Here is a 26,133-nt window from a genome sequence, read left to right as displayed (position 1 = left end):
GTCCCTGGAGAAGAACTCGGAAAGCATTAAGTGTAGAATGGTCAGCAATACCACCAAGAAACGGACATTTTGTGCAGGAGGTCAATATGGCATCTTTAATGCAAGTTGTACTTTATATTACACAGAAAATGCATTTAGAGAACTAAATCAGTTCTGACTTGCAAAAATCTGCAAAGGTTAAATTATGAACAATGAAATCACTTTTCATTCGAGTTCTTCAGCCATCATTTATGAGGCCCTGTCAGAACCGGCGCATTTCCTGACAGATTTTATTTTTAAAAGCAGTTCCTTCGCTCCATTAGACTCTTTTATGGAAGGCGAAAAGCAGACAGGTCCTGCAATAGCCACTTAATCTTGCAGAAAGTGCCCTGCAATGCATTGTGGTAGTTGCTAAATTGAAATCTCCTTTGCCTACTGCAGTGCATGACTTCCTGAAAGAAGGTTTGGTCACACCCCTCTCGTGGCTCCGAGCCAATCGCAGGACCCGGCCAAGAATCCGTTTCAACAAACATGAAAAGCCTGCCAGAGCAACCAATCATCTCTCCCCAAGGAGTTCTGGAAGCTTTAGTCAGCTACATTAAAAGCTTTTAAGAGCAGGAAGAAAAAAAAACCGTACACCTTTCATGACATCTGAAAATGAGCAAACAAAATTAGATGATGGGATCAGAGGGGGGTAAAAAAAAAAACGCATTACGTTGGAAATTTTAAAATTCCATTGTGTCTCGTGCTTTACTAACTCTCCGGCCTTCCATAAATTACTTAGAGTCTAGGATGTTATTGACAAGTAATTCAGTCAACAAGTAATGGCATTCGTTGAACTGCTAAGAAGGATATCCAGGAAATGCAGAGCCATTATGCAACCGCACCAAAGTCAGAAAATCCACTTGTTTTGTCTGAAAGTATTAAGCTGTGTACGTGTCCAAAATTTCTGTTGCCCAAAAATGATCATTAATAATTGTTCTGAGTGACAGTTTATCTTGATTATTGCACAATCACGCTCAGGGCCGGATTTACAACTCAGAGAACTGAAGGCACAGGCGTTCTGGCACCTTAAACTCCGCCCCACCACACAAGCCACACCCCCAAGTCAAATAATTTGAACTCTGATCCCTGACTTATATCACCTACTGTCCTTAGAATCTAATGGCCCATACTGACGAGGGACTTTTGTCGCCTCAACACGCGGCGCGCGCGTGTTGCGGCGACAGGTCGCCCGTGAGTATGGGCCGCGCGCACCCCGAACTGTCGCCCGGAACGGGCGCGCAATCCAAACTGTCGCCCGTCGCTGATGTCGCCAGGCGATTGAAATGTTCAATCGCCTGGCGACAGTCGCCGCCGCAACTCCGCCGCAGCTGTCGCTAGTCCGCGTGAGTACGCGGACTAGCGACAGCCACCTCAATTGGGATACGCATAGCTTCCGGCGGGGGGAGGAGGAACGTCGGCGACAGCTTCCGTCACGGCCGCTGGTCCCTCTTCCGCGTGTGTACGCGGAGGCACGTGGCGACAAGCTGTCGCTGGCCTGTCGCCCACACGCTCACGTGTGCTGGCGACAGGCTACTTTTGCTGCCCGTGAGTATGGGCCATTACACTCCCATCACTGGCTCATATCATCCTTATTGACATGAGACAAGGATTAGGGTGTAAGTGCCTGAGGTCAGTGATATGAGGCAGGGATTAGACTTTAAGATCCTGATGTCAGCGATCTAAGGAGGAGGTGCCGCCTCTCCCACATAAGGCGCCTGTAGGCATGTAGGATTTCTGGCCAAGGGATGGCTGGACATGAAGAGCGATTGCTGCACATGAAAGAATAGGCTGAAAATGGAATACAAAGGTTTCAAATAAGGATCAACACATGGAAATAGGGAGCTGCTGCCCAAGGGGCCTATATAGAAGTGAAGGAGGCTGCTGTACATGAATGACAGACATGGAAGAAAGGGGGATACACAAGGAATGGGAGAGGGGGGTGCTCCACATGGAAGGGAGGGTGCAAGAATGTTGGCCTACTGGCAAAAAAAGCATATATCCGGCCTTGGCCAGGCAGCAAATTCTGGGGGGGGGGGGGGGGGGGGGGGGGCGGAGCTAGGAGACTCTGACGTCTTGCACTAATTACGTGGTGCGCGCAAAGGCTTGACTGGAGGAAAGCTGGAGACGCTTTGGCGTCCTACACGGCCTGTTACATTGCGTGCTTCCTCTTGCTCCATGTTGCCTTATCACTGGATAGATTTCCGGACAAGTACACAAGTACACAACTATCCATTGGCATTAACAAATCTGGGAGGATTATTCGTGCACGGCCAGAGAGCGGATGTTTGACAGCTTGAGGAACCATCAGCCCACGACTGCTGCGAGGTGGATGAACTATCTTTACAGCGGGTAACTATTCATAAACTGCGTTATATGTCTGCTTGAATGGTATCCCTCTACCTCATATAAGCTGTTACTTTGCATATTGCTAAAAGCAGGGCCAGCCTTAGGTTCCACAGCGCCCTGAGCGAAATCTGATTTTTGTGCCCCCCCTTTCATCCTCTTTACACACACACACGCCCATATGCAATTCACCTTTTCTCCTGAGATATCTCCTAGGACAGTGGTTCTCAACCTTTTTGCCATTGTGACACATCACGCCATATCAGATCTCTGTGACATATCACATATGTATAATAGAAAAAACACTATTAATAACCATAAATGGAATGGAATGAAATGATAGCACAGCCCCGACAATTTGCACCACGAGTTATAGCCACAGTGCGCCCCTCCCAAAAAAACCACCCTTAGACAGTATAGGTAGGTAGCCAGGTATAGGTGTCCCCGTATAGGATCTCATGTGTAGGTGCCCTCAATATAGGTTGCCAAGCGTAGGTGCCCCCAGTATAGGAAGTCAGTTGAAGGTCTCCATCCCCCCCTTACATCCTTTTTGCACCAATTAATACTCTTTTGCAAAGTTATTGGTTGGATCCTTATAAATACGCTTCTGCTTTTATTTAACTATATTCTGGGCTACGCAAAGAGGAGGTGAAAAGAGAAGCAGGAGGTACCCTACTGTAGCAATAGCAATAGCCAAGGATGGTCCATCACCTTGGCCAAGTTCTGAAGAGGAATCCATCAACAACACCTGTGCAATACACAGTGCACTTTCAATACAGTATACTGTATTTAGCTGACAAATTCTGGACAAAGAGGCCATCTACATACTACGGTAAGCCTGCAGGACTTACTGATATCCTTTACTGAGGGTCATTCTCAGTGTGGCCAGCACCATGGGTCACTGGGATCATTGTCAGTAACCTTGACGGTGAAGATAAATGAGAAGGTGATGAAGGTTGATGAGAAAATAGCTCTGCATGCGAAGAAAGAACAGCTTCCAAAGGGTAACACGTTCCCTATAAACAATAACTCACTTCGTAAGGCAGAGGAACCAGGAGAACCAGTACACACTCCACTGCCACATGATACTTACTGGCCTGACCTCCATGCCTTAAAGGGAAATTCCACTTTTTGTTGACAATACCAGTCGAGTAGCAATAGGGGATGTAGAGGTTGCGACTGCTCTGGGGCCCTTGGGCAGTGTTTGCTCGTCATTGGTCTTGTGCTAATAATGATTACTTCTATAGATGCTTTGAATAGTTGTAATAATTAATAAGCTGTTCCCCATCCCCTTCTTACAACTTTCATACTGCAGCTGTCCTTGCCAAGGTTTGGTGCACCATATCAATTGTTGTGTATAGAATGCTTGAGGGGGCCCCAATGTAAAACTCGCACTGGGGCCCAGAGCTCCTTAGCTGCCAGTGATGAGCGAAAATGTAATTATTCTTTTTAAATTAATATTCGCAAAAAAAATGTTAAATTCGATTTTCGAGCGAAAATTCCATCGAAAATAAGTTTTGTTATTTTTCAAATTTTTCAGGTTTATTGTGAATTTTTGCTGTAAAAATACAGGGTTTTTTTTGCATTTTCACAACAAAAATATAATTTTTAAGGTTTTTTTGCAGAAAAAAATATCAATTTTGAACGAACGTGAAAATACAAAAATGCAAAAATACAGGATAATTTTCATCAAAATGTACTTGAATTGAAAAGAGGATTTTCAATGCGAAAATGACTTTGGCGAAAGGTCGCCAGCAACACTGTGAGCTACGCCAATGCACAATACCGTCGGTTCAGTTTCTAAATACTGAAATTGTTTACAGTAAACCATATTTCAGTTTTAAGATGATCATCCTCTTGATGCAACCCTATGCATAGGTTTTCCAGCATTCTGGACAGTAAATGTAGCACCAGCCAGCTGAGAGGGGTTGTCAGGGGTTAGTGTTAACCAACTGATGAACTTTTGCTCTTTGGCATATATATCGGGCACCATAGGCGCCCAAATGCCAATATTTTTAGGCGCCTATGGTGGTGCAGGATAAGTTACTTTTCTTTGCCACAGACACAATGCGATCATCGCATCACAACTAATGGAAACAGGCCCTTAGGAAGCTATAGTGTGGGGAGGCATTAGTCAGGTAGTGTGTGAGTGGGGGGAAGGAGGTTACGGGTTAGGCATTAGGTATGTAGTTTGTGCCGTTTTTTTTAAAGGGTTAGGCATTAGATAGGTAGTGTGTGCCCGGGGGAGGGGGGGGTTAAGGTTTAGGTGTTAGGTAGGAAGTTTGTGAAGGAGGGTTAAGGGTTAGGCATTAGGTAATTTAGGGTTAGGCATTAAAGGAATACTATCAATTCACATATTTTTTTCAACTGACACAGGAATTGTTTGGGAAGTGCTGCTAAGTACTGGTGTATACATTTTAGTAGCAACTTCTTTGTTTACTGTTAGCAAAATACTTTCAAACTTTACTGACGCCAAAACTGACGGCTGACTGAGCCATGAGGAAAGGGGAAATTCCCCTCACACTTGATCAGTTAAGTATGTGTAGCTCTGTGTTTGACAGAAGAGAGAGAGCTCCCAACAGCTGCAGCTCCTGTGTCCTGTGTTTCTGACCGAAGTGTCTGAAGAGAGCAGAGGAAATGTAACTAATTGTCACAGCTTTTCATACTGTTTTTGCTTTCAGAGTTTGATATGTTTGATACTTGCTTTCTGTAGTCTGATATGCAACTCTGGCTGTGCATTGAAGCAGACACCCCTTCTGCAATTGATTTGTCCCAATATAGCTAAATCCTACCCTCAATAAATTACAGTTTTTGCCTCTGATATTTAACATGAAAAGTAGGAAAATGTTTACACAGCTACTTAGACATTATTTGCACACTGTCATTTTAGAATACTTGGGTATCGATAGTATTACTTTAAACGGTAATATCATCCACTTGAGCCATAGGGAAACATACACATTACCTTGCACATTCAGCTGTAACTGACAGCTGCGTATATATATAACTGACAGAAACTGGTATATTTCAGTTCTGACAAAATCTTGTCAGAACTGGAAGGGATCACTGTAAGAAGAAAATGGTGAGCTTCTGAGAGAAACTGACGGCGAGGTTATTATGTAATATTCCTTTCCAGCTACGTCATGTGTTTATTTTAAATAATTGCACTCGCTTCAGGTTCCCTTTAAGGGTTAGGCGTTAGGTAGGTAGTTTGTGCGTGATGGGGGGGGGTTAAGGGTTAGGCGTTAGGTAGGAAGATTGTATGGGGGGGGGGAGAGGTTTAAGGGTTAGGCGTCAAGGGGGAGGATTTGGTGTGGGAGTAGGGTTAGGTTTGGCCATAGTAAGATATTGATATTTAAAGGAGTACTATCGAAGTATGCATTTATTTTGAAATGCTGTATGTTGTAGGACACAATAGGACAAGTACTAGGAGTAATTTGATTCCTCACACAGCTGTTCCTCTCAGCTGTAAAATCCTCCGTCAGTTTTGGCGTCAGTGTTGGATACAAAATGTATCTAAATACTGGGCTCCCAGAGGGCTAGACCATGTCTCTTCACAGGGGAGTTGCTATCAACTCCTCAGTTTATACTTTAATTATCACCTTGCTGAAAGAATCTTGTTGATATGGTGGTAAGGGGTTAAAGATTCTAGCAATGTGTGTTTATTATCTTTGCTTCTCTTGACTGATAAATATACTAATAATGCTAATTGTAGACAGTGGTCTGCCCCTCTCAGCAGCTTGTAAAGTGGATGCAGCCTGGAGTGAATCACCTCAAGCAGGCAGCCAGTCTGAGGGTAAACACAGACTAGTGTTTTAGCTTGTTATATTACAGCAATATTACAGCTAATTTAGTTACCTGCTGTTACCACCTCAGATCAGCCTGTTTCTCCTCATGTCTGCTGCATGCTGTGAGTGACACAGTGAAATATATTTGTGAGCTGTGTGACAGAGTAACCAAGCAGCTCAGGTTGACCCAAACTACTATGAGCTGTGCGAGAAATGAATTTTTAAGCAGGGATAGTGAGAGAGAGACCTGGGTGAATAAATAAAGTGCCCCTAGCACTAGTGGTAATGTGTACACTAATATAGAGTATTAAAAAAAAGTCGTTTCAATCGATAGTATTCCTTTAATACCGATATTTTACACTTTTATAGTAAAATATTGGAATTTTGAGGGGCCTTTATTAGATGTACGCAAAAAATGCAGGACAGCAGACAGCAGACACAGTGTGACACTTCTGTCATCATCGTTGTATTACGTCTGTCATCATCTTTGTATTACAAATTATAATCATTTGGAACGATTTCAGAGAACGGGGTCATCCAGCACCAGTTAGTTTAAGATGAAAACAAACATTATTCTTGCTTGGCTGACTGGTGAGAATCCCTCCCATCACACTGGCATGTGGTTCTCTGTGTGGTCAGCTTGGCACAGTGCAGGCCTCATCCTTGTGACTCCTCAAGCAAAGGGAAGGTCAAGTGACTGTGATCAAGTGCTTAGTAAATGAAGGGAGATACTTCCAAATACTATTCTGAAATGAAGAGAAAAAGACAGTATTAAGACGCATACATGAAGTAAAGGCGACTGGAAAAAAGGGCACAGGGGATTGCAACTAGTAGAATATTGCAAAAATTAGTGATATTGTACTGCTGGATTGCGATATAGTAAAATATCGGTAAGTTTTACCGATATTATAAAATATTGGTACATTGTTCCTAATCCTACTCTCACACAGAACCCTCCCTCTACCGATTCCTAACCTTAAGACCCGCCCCTCCCCTGGTGGTGCCTAGCCCTAAACCCCCCGGTGGTGCCTAACCCCAAGACCACCCCTCCAGTGGTACTTTACCCTAACCTTCCTGTGGCGCCTAACCCTGGCCCTCCCCCCCCCCAAACCTTAAACTCCCCATAGCAACATGCAACATACTATGCCCCCAGACATTGACTCCACTAGCAAACTATATACTAATAGTGACAGACCCTAGAAACAGACCAGGCCCCAGAAGCAGACCATACTACTACCATTGACAGACTCCTACACTAACAGGTCAGACCCTTCAGACCAGACCCCAATGACAAATCTCAGTAATAGACCTGACTCTAGTCATGGCAGTCTTTAGTCTCAGGCCATGCCCCCAGTGAAAGACCCCAGTAACAGACCTAACCCCTAATGGCAGACTCTAGTCTCAGGCCATGCCCCCAGTGACAGACCCCAGTAACAGACCTAATCCCTAATGGCAGACTCTAGTCTCAGGCCATGCCCCCTGTGGCGCCTAACCCTGCCCCCCCCCCCCCCCAAACCTTAAACTCCCCATAGCAACATGCAACATACTATGTCCCCAGACATTGACTCCACTAGCAAACTATATACTAATAGTGACAGACCCTAAAAACAGACCAGGCCCCAGAAGCAGACCATATTACTACCATTGACAGACTCCTACACTAACAGGTCAGACCCTTCAGACCAGACCCCAATGACAAATCTCAGTAATAGACCTGACTCTAGTCATGGCAGACTCTAGTCTCAGGCCATGCCCCCAGTGACAGACCCCAGTAACAGACCTAACCCCTAATGGCAGACTCTAGTCTCAGACCATGCTCCCAGTGACAGACCCCAGTAACAGACCTAACCCTTAATGGCAGACTCTAGTCTCAGGCCATGCCCCCAGTGACAGACCCCAGTAACAGACCTAACCCTTAATGGCAGACTCTAGTCTCAGGCCATGCCCCCAGTGACAGACCCCAGTAACAGACCTAACCCATTAATGGCAGACTCTAGTCTCAGGCCATGCCCCCAGTGACAGACCCCAGTAACAGACCTAACCCTTAATGGCAGACTCTAGTCTCAGGCCATGCCCCCAGTGACAGACCCCAGTAACAGACCTAACCCTTAATGGCAGACTCTAGTCTCAGGCCATGCCCCCAGTGACAGACCCCAGTAACAGACCTAACCCTTAATGGCAGACTCTAGTCTCAGGCCATGCCCCCAGTGACAGACCCCAGTAACAGACCTAACCCTTAATGGCAGACTCTAGTCTCAGGCCATGCCCCCAGTGACAGACCCCAGTAACAGACCTAACCCTTAATGGCAGACTCTAGTCTCAGGCCATGCCCCCAGTGACAGACCCCAGTAACAGACCTAACCCTTAATGGCAGACTCTAGTCTCAGGCCATGCCCCCAGTGACAGACACCAGTAACAGACCTAACCCTTAATAGCAGACTCTAGTCTCAGGCCATGCCCCCAGTGACAGACCCCAGTAACAGACCTAACCCTTAATGGCAGACTCTAGTCTCAGGCCATGCCCCCAGTAACAGACCCCAGTAACAGACCTAATCCATTAATGGCAGACTCTAGTCTCAGGCCATGCCCCCAGTGACAGACCCCAGTAACAGACCTAACCCTAATGGCAGACTCTAGTCTCAGGCCATGCCCCCAGTGACAGACCCCAGTAACAGACCTAACCCTTAATGGCAGACTCTAGTCTCAGGCCATGCCCCCAGTGACAGACCCCAGTAACAGACCTAACCCTTAATGGCAGACTCTAGTCTCAGGCCATGCCCCCAGTGACAGACCCCAGTAACAGACCTAATCCTTAATGGCAGACTCTAGTCTCAGGCCATGCCCCCAGTGACAGACCCCGGTAACAGACCTAACCCTAATGGCAGACTCTAGTCTCAGGCCATTCCCCTAGTGACAGACCCCAGTAACAGACCTAACCCTAATGTCAGACTCTAGTCTCAGGCCATGCCCCCAGTGGCAGACCCCAGTAACAGACATAACCCTTAATGGCAGACTCTAGTCTCAGGCCATTCCCCCAGTGACAGACCCCAGTAACAGACCTAACCCTAATGGCAGACTCTAGTCTCAGGCCATTCCCCCAGTGACAGACCCCGGTAACAGACCTAACCCTTAATGGCATACTCTAGTCTCAGGCCATGCCCCCAGTGACAGACCCCGGTAACAGACCTAACCCTAATGGCAGACTCTAGTCTCAGGCCATTCCCCTAGTGACAGACCCCAGTAACAGACCTAACCCTAATGGCAGACTCTAGTCTCAGGCCATGCCCCCAGTGGCAGACCCCAGTAACAGACCTAACCCTTAATGGCAGACTCTAGTCTCAGGCCATGCCCCCAGTGACAGACCCCAGTAACAGACCTAACCCTAATGGCAGACTCTAGTCTCAGGCCATTCCCCCAGTGACAGACCCCGGTAACAGACCTAACCCTTAATGGCATACTCTAGTCTCAGGCCATGCCCCTAGTGACAGACCCCGGTAACAGACCTAACCCTAATGGCAGACTCTAGTGTCAGGCCATTCCCCTAGTGACAGACCCCAGTAACAGACCTAACCCATTAATGGCAGACTCTAGTCTCAGGCCATGCCCCCAGTGACAGACCCCAGTAACACACCTAACCCTTAATGGCAGACTCTAGTCTCAGGCCATGCCCCCAGTGACAGACGGACCCCAGTAACAGACCTAACCCTTAATGGCAGACTCTAGTCTCAGGCCATGCCCCCAGTGACAGACCCCGGTAACAGACCTAACCCTTAATAGGAGACTCTAGTCTCAGGCCATGCCCCCAGTGACAGACCCCAGTAACAGACCTAACCCTAATGGCAGACTCTAGTCTCAGGCCATTCCCCTAGTGACAGACCCCAGTAACAGACCTAACCCTAATGGCAGACTCTAGTCTCAGGCCATGCCCCCAGTGGCAGACCCCAGTAACAGACCTAACCCTTAATGGCAGACTCTAGTCTCAGGCCATGCCCCCAGTGACAGACCCCAGTAACAGACCTAACCCTAATGGCAGACTCTAGTCTCAGGCCATTCCCCCAGTGACAGACCCCGGTAACAGACCTAACCCTTAATGGCATACTCTAGTCTCAGGCCATGCCCCCAGTGACAGACCCCGGTAACAGACCTAACCCTAATGGCAGACTCTAGTGTCAGGCCATTCCCCTAGTGACAGACCCCAGTAACAGACCTAACCCATTAATGGCAGACTCTAGTCTCAGGCCATGCCCCCAGTGACAGACCCCAGTAACACACCTAACCCTTAATGGCAGACTCTAGTCTCAGGCCATGCCCCCAGTGACAGACCCCAGTAACAGACCTAACCCTTAATGGCAGACTCTAGTCTCAGGCCATGCCCCCAGTGACAGACCCCGGTAACAGACCTAACCCTTAATAGGAGACTCTAGTCTCAGGCCATGCCCCCAGTGACAGACCCCAGTAACAGACATAACCCTAATGGCAGACTCTAGTCTCAGGCCATTCCCCCAGTGACAGACCCCAGTAACAGACCTAACCCTTAATGGCATACTCTAGTCTCAGGCCATGCCCCCAGTGACAGACCCCGGTAACAGACCTAACCCTTAATGGCAGACTCTAGTGTCAGGCCATTCCCCTAGTGACAGACCCCAGTAACAGACCTAACCCATTAATGGCAGACTCTAGTCTCAGGCCATGCCCCCAGTGACAGACCCCAGTAACAGACATAACCCTAATGGCAGACTCTAGTCTCAGGCCATGCCCCCAGTGACAGACCCCAGTAACACACCTAACCCTTAATGGCAGACTCTAGTCTCAGGCCATGCCCCCAGTGACAGACCCCAGTAACAGACCTAACCCTTAATGGCAGACTCTAGTCTCAGGCCATGCCCCCAGTGACAGACCCCGGTAACAGACCTAACCCTTCATAGGAGACTCTAGTCTCAGGCCATGCCCCCAGTGACAGACCCCGGTAACAGACCTAACCCTTAATGGCAGACTCTAGTCTCAGGCCATGCCCCCAGTGACAGACCCCAGTAACAGACCTAACCCTAATGGCAGACTCTAGTCTCAGGCCATGCCCCCAGTGACAGACCCCAGTAACAGACCTAACCCTAATGGCAGACTCTAGTCTCAGGCCATGCCCCCAGTGACAGACCCCAGTAATAGACCCCACTTCCAATCACAGACTCTTGTAGCAGAGTATACCCAAACTGACAGACCCCAGTAACAGGACCAAATCCCAGAAATGAGAGTTGCAGACAAATGCAGAAGACTCCCTGAACCAATGTACATCAAGGTATTAGGGAAAAAAAGACAGAGCAGGCAAGTCCCTATTATCACTCCTATATTTACATGCTGCATTGCAGTAGATGAATACTGGCATATCACCAGCAGCAAATATAAATAAGTAACCACCAGTAATATATTGCTGAAAGGAGACTGGAACGAAGACAACACTGGTGCAAAATAACACAGAGACAGGAAAAGGTAGCTGCTTCAGCTGATATCATGATCAGTAACATTTATCATGTGAAGAATTGATACCCTGGGGACAAGAAGCACAAGTTTGATCCGCTCCCTGCCTCCCGGGGCTTCCTGCATGTCCTCTCTTGTACCCGTATTCACTCTCTCAAATGAAATCAACTTTTCCAATCCAAAACAGTCACTTAATTCACAATTTATTGGTCCGCAACCTTTAGATAAATTACTTTTGCACAGATTAGCCTTTGATACACTATTTTTATGCATGAAACACGAGGCATAATTAGATAAGCCGGTGGTAATGTGCTGATGCTGAATTTATGGGCAAGTTGTTTAGTTTTCATTAATGGAGAGTAGCGCATCATATCATAGCGATTACCCTGGTGAAATTTTATTTAATTACGTGCTACACTTAAAGTGTATCTCCAGTGACAAAAATACATTTTGTATTGTGTAGTTATATAGCGCTGACATCTTCCGCAGGGCTATACATGGTATATAGGCCACAATTCACCAAGTTTATCTCCTGTCTTTAATAACGATTTTGAGCTGTTTTTACTATTCTCACCCTGGTCATAAATCATTAAGTATTCACTAAGCATTTTACCTCAGGCAAACCTTAAAATAAGGTTTCTCTCCTTAAAGCGGATCCGAGATGAAAAACTAACTATAACAAGTAACTTGTCTACATATCTTATCTAAAGTTTAGATGGTTTACACAGCAAAGCTAGCTGTAAACAGTTTTAATAGAATATGATTATTTATTCCTGTGATACAATGACAGCAGACATGTTGTTTGTAAACATTACATAGAGGCAGGCTTATCTGTATCTTGAGCCATCAGCCTAATCCCCTCTCCTCCTCCCTCCTCCCCTCTGCCTCTAAAATCAATGGCTAGTAACACCTCCCCCTCCTCCTGCCCAGACTGAGCTCCCATGAGCCCTTGCTACTGCCAAGGCTCTCTGAACCTGTGGGTGTGGCTTATTTAGTTTATAGGGAATTAGAGTATTAAAACAAAAACAAAAAAGTATTTGGCTTGAGGAATGCCCTATAAACAGTAGGAAAGGAACACAATTATGCAATGTGTAAAAGTTCACCTCGGATCCACTTTAAGTTAAGGAGTGATTCCTAAAGTTAATGATTGCATTTTTAAATTAATTCTAAACTTAAAGACAAAATGTTAATTCACAGAGAATAATAGAATAATAGAATAAGTGATAACAACTGTAAAGTGCGTGAAGAATTATCACCTGGCCTAAGCTGTCATTAAGTGGAGTGTTACTAGAGACTGCAATGTAAAGTGCAGGATTCTGAGCTGTCTGCTTCATTTTTTTTTAGTATTTTATACAGAAGGGTACTGTATAGAGAGAAATACACAGCAGGAACACAGGGAGAGAGAGATATCAAGCTTATGTATATACACACACAGACATGCACAGACACAAACACAGCCACAGCCACAGCCACACACAGACATCACACAGCCTCTCTCTCTTTCTCTTTTTTTGGCTGCCATACACAGCACCTGCAGGCTAGCTATAATCATGCTGGTAAAAGAGACAGCAGGAGGGGAGGAGCTACATCCTGCCTGTGTGTGCTCCTCTACTCCCTATCTACTGCATGTAAGAATAACTACACAGGTGATAACTTAAGGAGGCAAAACGCAGTGGTAAATCTCAGTAAAAGTTAGGGCTGGATGAGACAGACGATTTGGCGGCATTTAATGCAACGTTTTGGCCACAACGTTTTTCAGGATCTAGTCCTGTCCCATTCAAGTGAATGGGAGCATTCAGAACCGGCTTTTGCAGGCTTTCATGAAAGCCTGGTGGTAGATTCCGGCACCGTGTCTTGTCTCAAAAGCAACATGCCGGCATTAGCCTTGAAGGCTTCCCAAAAGCCTTTGAAAACTTGCATTTAAACACTGGCGTTTAAAGGCCGGCGTTTGAACGCGGCACAGAGCAAAAGCTCAGCAGACATCCGCGTGAACCAGCCCTTAAACTTTTGTGTTATTAGCACAAGGCGGCTGTGCAGTGTCCACAACGGATGTGGCCATTTGATACCATAAAAGGGACCTCCGCTTCTTTCTCTGCCCAAGGCCACCACAACCCTAGAGCCGCCCCTGGCTATAGCTGTATTGTTTACTGCAGATATATTACATGTATGAGTGTGTGCAATCCTTGTTCTTGTATTTACTATGTATTATGGAGGATTTGTGCTGTTTTTATGCAATGCACATGATCAAACGCCTATTAACCTCTTGAGGACCACAGGCTTACACCCCCCCCCCCCCCCCCCCCCCCAGTGACCAGGTGATTTTTTAGAATTCCGCACTCTGCAGCTTTAACATTTTACATATTACTCGGCCATTCAACTTTTCAGCCAAATTAATCTTATCTCCTTTTCTGCCCACCAACAGAGATTTCTGTAGGTGGGATCTGACTGCTGCTTTTTTTTTTTTAATGATTTTATTGTCATTTTTTTTGTAATAAATAAAGCTACATTTTTTTTTATTCCTCCCACCTTCCGTCCCTCCCCCCGAGATCCGATCACAATGATCACCTCTCATAGTCATCAGCCTATAAGAGGGTTCAGATTGCATGCTACTCCTGGGGACAGCTGAGTGACAGAGCTGTCCCCTGTACAGCACTGCGCTAGATCGCAGTGTTGTACAAATTAAAATAACCCTTTTTTTAACAGCCTGCATGCTCCGATCGCGGCTGGCAGGCTGATCCCGGAGCTCCGCTCCGTGTCTCAGCAGGGAATGATTGCGCATGCGTGCGCCTTCCCTGCTTATCTCCGGCCCCAGGACTTGACGCCAATCGGCGTTAGGCGGTCCTGGGGGAGCCACTCTGCGACCGCCCGTCAATGTTAGGTGGTCGCAAACCAGTTAAACATCTATTGATGGAATTTTGTTGATTAAGAATTACCCCTACAAGGTCTAATTCTTACAACATTACAAACTAATAGTTATAGTTGTTCTTGCCAGGCACCTGATGTACTCGCTCAGTGGCTTAATTGATTGTCTACCAAGAAGTGAGTAAGGGCAGACTGACATAACTAGGCAGATGTAGTTCATTGTCTGGACTTTATTTTATATACACTTAAAAAAGGTCATTTGCCACTCGTGCATAGCATTGCTCAGCATTGCTTGGGACATAATGTGATGTAAAAACCAACAGCAGGCCTTATTACATGCTGGAGTACGAGCTGTGCTCTGTTCATCAAAGAAAGGTTTGAATCTGCTTGTCATTGTGCAAAGCCTGCAGTAAAGGCTCGTACACAGGGCCGGGCCGAGGCATAGGCTGCAGAGGCTCCAGCCTCAGGGCGCAGTGTAGGAGGGGGCGCACAATTCATTCAGTTGTCATTCCTAATTGTGTATGAAGCAGAAAGAAATAAGAAAAGGGGATACATAGCAGTGACTGCAAGCCAGATAACTAGATATTAAGGTGTTGGGGAGGTTGTGGGCCCAGGGCCGGCGCTACCATTAAGGCAAAGGAGGCAGCTGCCCCAGGGCCCCAGAGCTTGTAGGGGCCCCCAGTGGCTACAAGAGGAAAAAAAATTGCAAATCGGCCTTATAGTTTTTGAGAAAAACGATTTTAAAGTTTCAAAGGGAAAAAAAACACATTTAAAAACCTGCCGACTTTAATGGTTAATAGCAAATTCACCTTAAATGCTAGAAATCCTAAATTTGCAGGATATGTTAAGGCGATCATTAGGAATAAGAGGAAAAAACAATTTTTCAAAAAGACCTTATAGTTTTTGAGAAAATCGATTTTAAAGTTTAGAACGAAAAAAGTATACTTTTAAATGCGGTAAATGTCACTTTTAGTAGCAAACCTAACGGTAGTGTAATTTTACATGCATCAAACGAAAGCGCAATAAATTTCCTGATGGGGTTTCCAGGGGGTCTATACGCAGCCGCAGCGCTTTGGCCAGGGATCGCTATACAGCCGCCATATGGCTGTATGAAGATCCCTGGTATTTTTTTCCTATTTTCCCAATTTTTTTTTATGTTTAGAGTGTGGGAATTTTTTATTTTTTTTTAAATTATGTGGGGTCCCCCCTCCTGAAACTTTGTAACCCCTTGTACCCCATGCAGGCTGGGATAGCCAGAATGTGGAGCTCTGACCGATTGGGATTTCACACCCTGACTATACCAGCTGCAAAAAAGGTCCCCTAATGCCGATTTTTGTTCCGGGGTATATGTTGGGGGGGCCCCCCAGGTTTATTTTGCCCTGGGGCCCGGCCCTGTGTGGGCCCTGTGGCCCTCTTAGTCTAATAGCAATCAGTGTGTGACGGCTGGGGTGGGAGGGATGGAGGGGCGCACTTTGGTGTCTCAGCCTTGGGTGCTGGAGGACCTTGGACCTGCTCTGCTCGTACACAGGCTAGATAATTCTTGGTGAATGCATAGGGGCGAGGCCATCTCTGCTGTGAATCTAGTGTGTGCAGTCACCCCCCCTCCCCGAATCCTCCCTGATCACTGAGAGATCTGGATAAGTAGATAGCTGTAATAGATAGCGGAGATGCCGCCGCAGCGTTGAGCGGCATGGCGGCTGTCTCCGCGTCTCAGCCGGCGGCCTCCGCCGCGCAGTTACATGTTGGAGTTTTGCCTGGTCCCTCAGTTGCACATAGACTGAGGCGACAGGACCTTTATGCAATCAGAAGGGGAGTCAGCTGATCAGCCGGTCAGCTGACTCCAGCAGTGCTCTGGATTGGCTGAGTGACTGGGGCGGCGCTGTGGAGCGCTCTTAGTATATATAGGACCTGCCTGTCAGTTGCTCTTCGTCTGCTGTTGCAAATGCTACGTGTTAGCACTTAGACCTTAGTCAGATCCCAAAGTGTGCTAGAACCAGCAGGAGCTGGGCATCCACACTTAGCCAGATTCTGTTGATAGCTTAAAGCACTAATTGAATTGTATTATTTGTTATGACCCTCTGCTAGCCTCGACTACTCTTCTGCCTACTGATTCTGTGCCTATGCCTATCTGATCTTGTTGCCGACTCAGCTTGAACCTTACTCTGATTCAGGCTTCTGTCTTTGTACCGTATCTGTCCGTGTGTTGCCGAATCTGCTTGTCTGACTCTCCTACCCTCACCAGTGAGCTTAGTTCTGGTGAGGGATTCGCAGTATAGTAATCACCTGCTCCTCAGGTTGATAGCTGCAGTACAGTCTTAATCACCTGCTCCTCAGGTTGATAGCTGCATTACAGTCTTAATCACCTGCTCCTCAGGTTGATAGCTGCAGTACAGTCTTAATCACCTTCTCCTCAGGTTGATAGCTGCAGTACAATCTTAATCACCTGCTCCTCAGTTTGATAGCTGCAGTACAGTCTTAATTACCTGCTCCTCAGGTTGATAGTTGCAGTACACCTGCTCCTCAGGTTGATAGCTACAGTACAGTCTGAATCACCCGCTTCTCGGGTGATAAGTACCTTCTGTTTTACTGTGCATCACCCGCTCCTTGGGTGAACCGATCACTAATTCATCTGTGTCTCCAGCCTGCTGGAGTACTGATTCCAGTGTTCTATAGAGATACCTCCCTCTACCAGCTCCTCTGGGATAGTGGGTATCTCTATCTATATTTACTGTTGCACCAAACACTTATCTTACATCTGGTTGTCCTGTGTCTTGCTATACTCGCATTATTGGTGATTCTGCAGATCACCACATAATCAGGTATAGCATCTGTATTATTGGTGATACTGCAGATCACCAATAATCAGAAAATCTGTCATTGCTGACACCAATCGTTACAATAGCCTATTGTTCTTTTACTCACCTTGCCTGCTTTGAGCTTGATTCACAAAAACGTGATAACTCAGTTATCACGCCTAAAAGCTTTGCACGTGCAAACTGCTTAGCAACATATTTTGCACCCCAGATAGCATGTGCAAAGCATGTTAGCACGTGCAAAGTGGCTTTTCACTGGCGTGCTAACACTTTGCACATTTAGTGGATCAAGCCCTTTGTCTGTTCAGGACTTGGCCCTGAACTGTCGTCCGAGAGATCGAGTCCAAGCCCTGCTGGAAACAGCAATTGTGGGTTTACATACACCTTAAGCTCTAGTATATTTTGTACATTAAAATATCACGCTAGTCAGAGATGGATTAACATGTAACGGGGCCCTAGGCAAGATCGTAGATTTGAGACCCCCTTGAAGACCTTTTGGTAAGCTGAAGTGGAGAAGAAGGTGACACACACTAGCATACCTCCCAACTTTTTGAGATGAGTAAAAGGGACACTTAAGCCATGTCACTGCCACACCCCTGGCCACGCCCTCACCACGCCTCTAGGCACGCATACCGTAAAGATTTCATAAGAAACATATGTTGTTTTATAATTCAACCCCCACTGGTCCTTTCTATCCTGGTTCATGTTCCTTCATAGTAACATTTTAAAATTAGTAATATATAAATTTAAAGATTGGGAATAAAGTTTAGAGTCAATCAAACACATTTTTAGTATAGAAATATACATATTTACATAGAAAGAGGGACAAAGTCCTGAAAGAGGGACAAATGAGGATGAAAGAGGGACACAGGGACAGGGCTCCCAAAAAGGTGCTGTCCCTCCGAAAAAGGGACAGTTGGGAGCTATGCACTAGGCCCCAAGCACCTGCCTAGGTTGCCTGGTGGATGAATCTGCGCTGATGCTAGTGTCTTCACGTACCACTTAAAGCGACCTGAGCACCTGGCCAGGAGATGTACAAACAATCGATGGACTGCATATTCTGACATGCGTTGCGGTGGCTGGGAGTGTGCAACACTGGCAGAAGCTTCCAACTGTGGTTGCTCTCTGGGGAACATAGCAAACTTCATACGGACAGTGAGCTAGAGGAGCAGCCCCCGTAGGTAAGTCATGATGCTATCCCTGCCCCTCCCCCCCCCCTTATGGCACCAGGTATTACTAACTGCCCATATGAGGATATTACATTTATAATTTTTCAGGTCCAGGTGCTCGGATTGCTCTCAGGTATCCCCTTGTATTGTCTCCCATGAGCAAAGAAAATAGTGGTCATCCAAAGATGGCCGAATTAAGGAAATTGGAAATTAGGGTTTACAGCGTGTTCAGGAGAAACAGCAATTTACTTGTATATTGGCACAGTCACATGATCAAGGTAAAAAAAAATAGTGTTTAATAAGTGTGGTTTCAGTAGAAAACATAAATACATTGGCACCATGCATTTCACTATCAAACACAATGTGAAACGTAAAATCGCGAAATTCAGTCTCCAGTCTGCTGGCCAGGAAGTGTCCTGCGTCTGCAATTGATTGCATTTAAATGGCATCGTCTGAAATCACACACATTACATGACAGCACAAAAATGAGACCCTCGACGCGTGCTGCCTGTGGACTTGGGGGGACTGTTTCTGGGGTGCAGTGGCCTAGCTAGAGATCATGGGGCCCTATAGCAAAACTTACATGGAGCCCTGAGATCCAGGCACTCTTAAAGAGTAACTGTCAGGCTGCAGAAGCTAATGTAAACCTCTATTCTCCTGTGTTAAACAGTTTAGAAGGAAGCCCAAAAGCCATTAGTGAAGATAAAAATCTCAGTTACCTTTGATGTGTGCTTATCAGCAAGTCTGTTATAGACCCATAAGGACGCAAGCCGCATACTAAACTGCAAAGCATTCTGGGGCCCTCCCCTCGGCTGCTAATGAGACGTTACAGAAGCTTGTAATCAGTCCAGCGTGTAGCACTGATAAATCTCGGGGCAGAGTACACTGCAGGAGTCAGCTATTGTTCCTAGCCACATGGCTCATTAATATTCACTGCACACTGTGTTGTTCAAGTAGGAGCTTATCTGTGATCAGGAAGCAGGCAGGACATGACGACATATTTGACAGAAAAACATGGAGCCTGCCATGAGCTGTCAGGAGCATCTATCTCTGCATATACTATATACAAATTCTGTGAAATCCAAACGTGGACAGTGAAATGCATATGTAATGTAAGTACAGCCAATCTTTAGCTACTGATATATGTGTTTATTTTCTCTGAGACCTTATACCTAACAGCTCCTCTTTAAGCAATGCCACCTGCTCCTACCCTATGTATATAAGTTAATTGGGCAATTTTGCATTCTCATACAATCAACACTGCATTTAGTCCATGGGCACTGAGACAAAGTCAGAGGGAAGAGAAACACAGGAAAGTTAATGGTGAATACCTTAAGTGCTACCTGGGCCCCCCATGTTCCAGGGCCCCAGCTGCTATGGCTATTGCTACGCCCCTGCTGGGGTGCACAGTAGCATGGCAGCAGAGCTTATTACTTAACCTTGTTCTGGCAGCAGGACAGGACCTCTTCACTTCTTCTTCAGTGTAGCCGTGCTGTGCAGCCTTTCACCTTGTAGCTCCTGACACAGCTACACTAAGGCTGGGTTCACATTAGGACGCATACGCTCGTACGCTTGCGTTCCTCTCCGTGAGCAGAGCGGTATCGCAAGGTCCCGACATGTCCGGAACGTCCGCTCCAATGAGCGGAACACAGGGAACGGAACGGAGCGGAACGTAGGAATGTGAACTTTCCCATAGGATTGCTGCGGCTGCTGCGCTCCACTCGTCGGAACAGCCTAATGTGAACCGAGCCTTAAAGTGAACCGAGCATCATTTTTAACACCCAGGGCAGCTCTATAGCAAATAAAAAATGCATTCTAAAAATGTGGTTTATTATTAACCTGCCTGGCGTTCTATTAAGATCGCCAGGCAGGCTGCGGGAGGGTTTTTTTTTAATAAAAAAAAAACTATTTCATGCAGCCAACTGAAAGTTGGCTGCATGAAAGCCCACTAGAGGGCGCTCCGGAGGCGTTCTTCTGATCGCCTCCGGCGCCCAGAATAAACAAGGAAGGCCGCAATGAGCGGCCTTCCTTGTTTTGCTTATATCGTCGCCATAGCGACGAGCGGAGTGACGTCATCGACGTCAGCCGACGTCGTGACGTCAGCCGCCTCCGATCCAGCCCTTAGCGCTGGCCGGAACTTTTTGTTCCGGCTGCGCAGGGCTCAGGCGGCTAGGGGGGCCCTCTTTCGCCGCTGCTCGCGGCGAATCGCCGCAGAGCGGCGGCGATCAGGCAGCACACGCGGCTGGCAAAGTGCCGGCTGCGTGTGCTGCTTTTTATTTCAGCCAAATCGGCCCAGCAGGGCCTGAGCGGCAGCCTCCGGCGGTACTGGACGAGCTGAGCTCGTCCAGACCGCCCAGCAGGTTAAAAAAAACTTTCATTTTACCTTTCATTTTAAAATAGCCACTTTGTCCATCCGTAAAGGACCTGTGGAAGCTGTGCAGAAGATGGTGGAAAGCAGATAAGAAATCACCTCATTAGACTTAATTGACCACAAACAAACCCTCATTGTACTTCAAACAGAAAACATCAGTTACAGTTGAAGAATTTCACACCTAGCCTGGATAATGGCAGTAGTAAAATAGCAGGGGCTGTGCTTCTGAACTATGGCAGCCCTTGCAGCTATTTGAAGCCAGGAGCTGCTTGGATCCCTTTAAGAGGAAATTAAGAGGACCTGTGCTGGTGCCAGAATGAGGTATGAAGGCAGGCTCGGACTGAGCCGTCGAAGTGCCGATGGTCCCATCGGTGGGCCCCGGCCCCCCAGCCTCCTGGGGGCCCCAGTGCTAAAAAGGAGGGGGGCACGGCACATCAAGGGAGGAAAGTGGGAACAGAGCGGCGGGGAGGGGGGGAAGCCTCCCTCACCTAGGGGCCCCCCATCCGCGCTCCCCCACCTCCAGAATTGCAGCCAGCCAGCGGCAGCAGCGGGGAACAGTTTACCGATCGAGAGTCAGATCGATAGCTCTGCGTGCCGCTGGTCTGGGCTTCTGCACTGACTTTCCAATCACGCTCTCGCAGTACTTCCTGTGAGAGCGTGATTGGACAGTCAGTGCAGGAAACCAGCCCAGCCAGCGGCACGCAGAGCTATGGATCTGACTCTCGCAGCATGGTAAGTGTTCCTGCGCTCGCTGCCGCTGCTGGCTGCTATTTTGGACAGGGGGGAGCGCGGAAGGGGGGGGCCTAGGTGAGGGAGGGGGGAGGCTTCCCTCCCTCCCCGCCGCTCTGTGCCCGCTGCTTCCCTTCCAGCAGGGGGGGGGCTGAGAGAGACCTGCCTACCTAACTGGGGGGGAGGCTTCCCCGCCGACCTGTGCCCGCTGCCCCCCCCCTTCCAAGCTGGGGGAAGCTTGCATTTTGTGGGGGTATCTGCCGCCAACCTGATTGCATTTTGTGGCGGTATCTGCCGCCAATCTGATTGCATTCTGTCGGGAAATCTGCTGCCATTTGACTACTTGATAAATTATCATGAGGCATGTAACTACTTGAATATTTTATCTAAAATGTATCTGGTCGGACCTAATCTCTGTGAATAACACCGCTACTTATTTTGTGTTTTGTTTAGCTTTTTTTTAAGTCTGCCCATGACTCATCATGACCATGCCGATGTTCCGATGTGGACATATCCCTAGTCAGTGCAGTTTCTAGGCTAAAATGCACCCAGGGCGAGGGTGTAAAAATTGCGCCCCCCCCCCCCCCCCCCCCGAAGCAAGGTATGGGTGCCCGCAGTGTAGGTTAGCCAGGTCTAGTTGCACTCAGTATAGATTCCCCCAGAATAGGTACCCCAGTATAGGTAGCCAGCTATAGGTCCCCCCAGTATAGGTATTCAGGCATAGGTGAGCCAATATAGTTGCCTCCGGTATAGGTTAGCCAGGTAGGTGCCTCCAGTATAGGTAGCCAGTATAGTTGCCCACAGTATAGGTTAGATAGGCAGGCGTCCCCGGTAGATAGTTAGGTGCCCCAAGTACAGGTTAGCTAGGTGGGTGCCTCTAATATAGGTAGCCAGAATAGTTGCCCCCAGCATAGGTTAGATAGGTAGATGCCCCCTGTATAGGTTAGTTAGGTAGGTGCCTCCAATATAGGTAGCCAGTATAGTTGTCACCTGTATAGACTAGCTAGGTAGGTAGGTGCCCCCAATACAGGTTAGATAAGTTAATGCTCCCATTATAGGTTAGATAGGTAGCTGCCCCCCAGTATAGGTTAGGAAGGTGCTCCCCATTATAGGTTAGATAGGTAGGTGCCCCCCAGTATAGGTTAGATAGGTAGGTGCCCCCCAGTATAGGTTAGATAGGTAGCTGCCCCAGTATAGATTAGGTAGGTGCCCCCCAGTATAGGTTAGATTAGGTAGGTGCCCCCCAGTATAGGTTAGATTAGGAAGGTGCCCCCAGTATAGGTTAGATAGGTAGGTGCCCCCAGTATAGGTTAGATAGGCAGGTGCCACCCAGTTTAGGTTAGATAGGTAGGTGCCCCCCAGTATAGGTTAGATAGGTAGGTGCCCCCCAATATAGGATAGGTAGGTGCCCCCTCAGTATAGGTTAGATTAGGTAGCTGCCCCCCAGGTTAGATAGGTAGGTGCCCCCCAGTAGAGATTAGATTAGGTAGGTGCCCCCCAGTATAGGTTAGATTAGGTAGGTGCCCCCCAGGATAGGTTAGATTAGGTAAGTGCCCCCAGTATAGGTTAGATTAGGTAGGTGCCCCCCAGGATAGGTTAGATAGGTAGGTGCCCCCCAGGACAGGTTAGATAGGTAGCTGCCCCAGTATAGGTTAGGTAGGTGCCCCCCATGATGGAGGGGGGAGCCGCAGCCGCGGGGAGGGCAGCCCGACCTCTCCCTCCCTCTCCCCGGGCCGCCCTCCGGGCGATCCCCCCTCGGACTGCAGAGTAATGCGCAGGGAAGCGCTGTGCATAACTACTCACCTCGCTGGCTCCAAGCGCTGCTCTCTCGCCGCCAGTCTCATCTCTCCATACACGCTGATACACACACATGCTGCTTCCTGTTTAGCAGCGTGAGCGTGTGTGTATCAGCGTGTAGGCAGAGAGGAGACTGGCGGCGAGAGAGCAGCTCTTGGAGCCAGCGAGGTGAGTAGTTATGCACAGCGCTTCCCTGCGCATTACTCTGCAGTCCGAGGGGGGATCGCACGGAGGGCGGCCCGGGGAGAGGGAGGGAGAGGTCGGACTGCCCTCGCTGCGGCTCCCCCCTCCATCACAGCGCCCCCCTCCCAGCAGCGCCCCGGGTGGTGGCACGCCCCGCACGGCCGTAGAAACGGCCGTGTCCCTAGTGAAGACTGTCCTCAGAAGTGCTCACAATCTATTCCCTACCATAAAGTCATGCAAAATTTCTAGAGTACATGTGTATGTGAGCCCAAAATGGGGAGGGGGGGTGGAGGAGGAGAGGGGATCGGGGGGGAGAGGGGTGGGCCCCAGGCTGAAACTTCCTTGGTGAGCCCTTAGTGTCCCAGTCCGACCCTGTATGAAGGCTACTCTGCAAGATTGTGTGTGTATGGGGGGAGTTCAGGAGCTGCATACACAAAGGTGTTGGGGGCCAATGCACACAAAATAAATACCACACAGCACAGATGCTTGTGGAAAGGGGGCAGGGGAGTTGTTAAGGCAACACTGGGCTGAAGAGGGGGGGGGGGGGGGTTGGGTCCTGGACATTTAAAATGGATCTAAACTCTTGCACAGGACACAGGGAAAATTGAGGGAAATGCACCCTGTATGTATTTAGAGAGAATAGCCTGTCTAATCTATCCTCATCTTCATGTAATCACAAGTTTAATTTGATCTCTCAGCTGTGTCAAAAAATTTGGCAGTCCTCAGCAAACACAGATAATATGTAAACACAGGGTGTTAACACTTTGTCTGCTTCCATGAAAGCAGAAAGTAGACACACTGCAGTTTTATTGCAGGAGTCCTGTAAGCTCTAACAAAGAAATGTTTTTCTTTAAAGGTTATAATGCTGTTGCTTATCTTTTAGAGCAGAAAGGAAATTCTGAGTTTAGGTCCTTAAGTTACACCCCTGGTCACATGATCACTGATATTTTTGAGTTAAGAGGCAAATGTATTTTGCTTATATTAACGCTGGCAAATATCTACGGTTGTATGGGGGGGAAGATATACAAATAATCTTGTAAAGTGTTCATACACATTAACAGGGTCGGCTTTCTGGGAAGGCCAGAAGGCCATGGCCTAGGGCGATAAAATCAGATAAGATAAATAAGATAAGAAGGGTGGCAGGACTTGGAGAGAGAAGAGGTCATATGTCAAAGTAAATCATCTCTTCTGGTCCCGCAGCGCAGCCATCCAGTGCCCTGCACTGCACTAATAGCTGAATTCCAGAGTTCCCCAATCCCTGCTTCTCTCTCACACTTTCTGATGTGTTATAAAAATCAGCATGTGCTGTCACCTGTTGATCCATTCCTCTGTATGATGGACATACAAGTTGATGTGAGAAATGCCAGGGATTTACATTACAAAGCAGATAGAACTAAGTTCCGCTGAGTTTTAATGCAGGCATTCACAAACATCAGTGAGCTCTGCTAGTTTCTTCACCTCTTTTACAGCTTTGACACTGACCCCAGCAGTTGTTAATTACTTTATTTAACCCTAATTTATGACTTTCTCTTTTTTTTCCCCCTAGGGATCTCTTCCCTGCTTCAGTTAACTCTTTCCTGACTCATTTTCTGTCCTCCAGCTCCTACCATCTATGAGAACTGCCAGAATAAAAATGTTGTTTGCGTCCTTTTCATTGCTAAACTGTCACCTGAGCTGTTACTACCTCTATGCTAGTGTGTATGGTTTGGCATCCTTCTACTTTCCTGTAGCAGTAGAGCATTGTACCATCTTAGCCATCAGAGAAAGCAGAGAGTTTTGAATCAGGATGATATTATTTATTGGCTTAAAAGAAAAATAGTAATCTTTCTGCTAATAAGTCTTCTTCATACTTTGTTGCTGTATACTGTCAATATGTTAGAGTACACCACCATATGTACATTCAACATTCAAAAGCGATGCATAGATTTCTCAGCAAATATAAATAAAATGTCATTCAGATGCTTTAAAGTGGAGCTGAACTCTTGCACAGGACAGAAGGAAAACAGAGAAATGTACCATGTATGTATTTAGAGAGCCTGTCTAATACCCCTCCTCTGTGTCTAATCACAAGTTGTAAGTTGATCTCTACACTGTGTCACCTGACTGCCACAACATCTAAGCTCATTTGAAAGCGCAGGATGTTAACAATATGTCTGCTTCCATGAAAGCAGGAAGTAGACACACTGCAGATTTATTGTAGGATTTGTATCAGCTGTAACAAAGAATTGTTTTTATTTAAAGGTTATATAGTTGCATATCTTTTAGAGCAAAGAGGAAGTTCTGAGTTCAGGTCCACTATAATTACAACAGAACATTCAAAGTGGGTCTTGACAGGATGTTTGCTACTTACCTGTTCTCTGTTTTGGACGGGCTTCTCTCCATTGCACTGCCCTGTCACCTATTTGTGGCTCCAACTGCAGCCAGTCGCACAGAGGACAAAGAAGCAGCGCATGCTCTGGCCACTCGCGCTCCCTGTAATTTCTCGCTCCTGCCCATGGCCGGAACAGTGTTATGACAAGTTACTTGACAAGTACCGGCCATACATCAGCGTCATTTCTCAAGTATGCATGCCCAGAACACTG

This window comes from Hyperolius riggenbachi, chromosome 9 (genome assembly GCF_040937935.1).
Source record: "Hyperolius riggenbachi isolate aHypRig1 chromosome 9, aHypRig1.pri, whole genome shotgun sequence".
Classification (NCBI taxonomy): Eukaryota; Metazoa; Chordata; class Amphibia; order Anura; family Hyperoliidae; genus Hyperolius; species Hyperolius riggenbachi.
Note: the sequence above shows the minus strand (reverse complement) of the source record.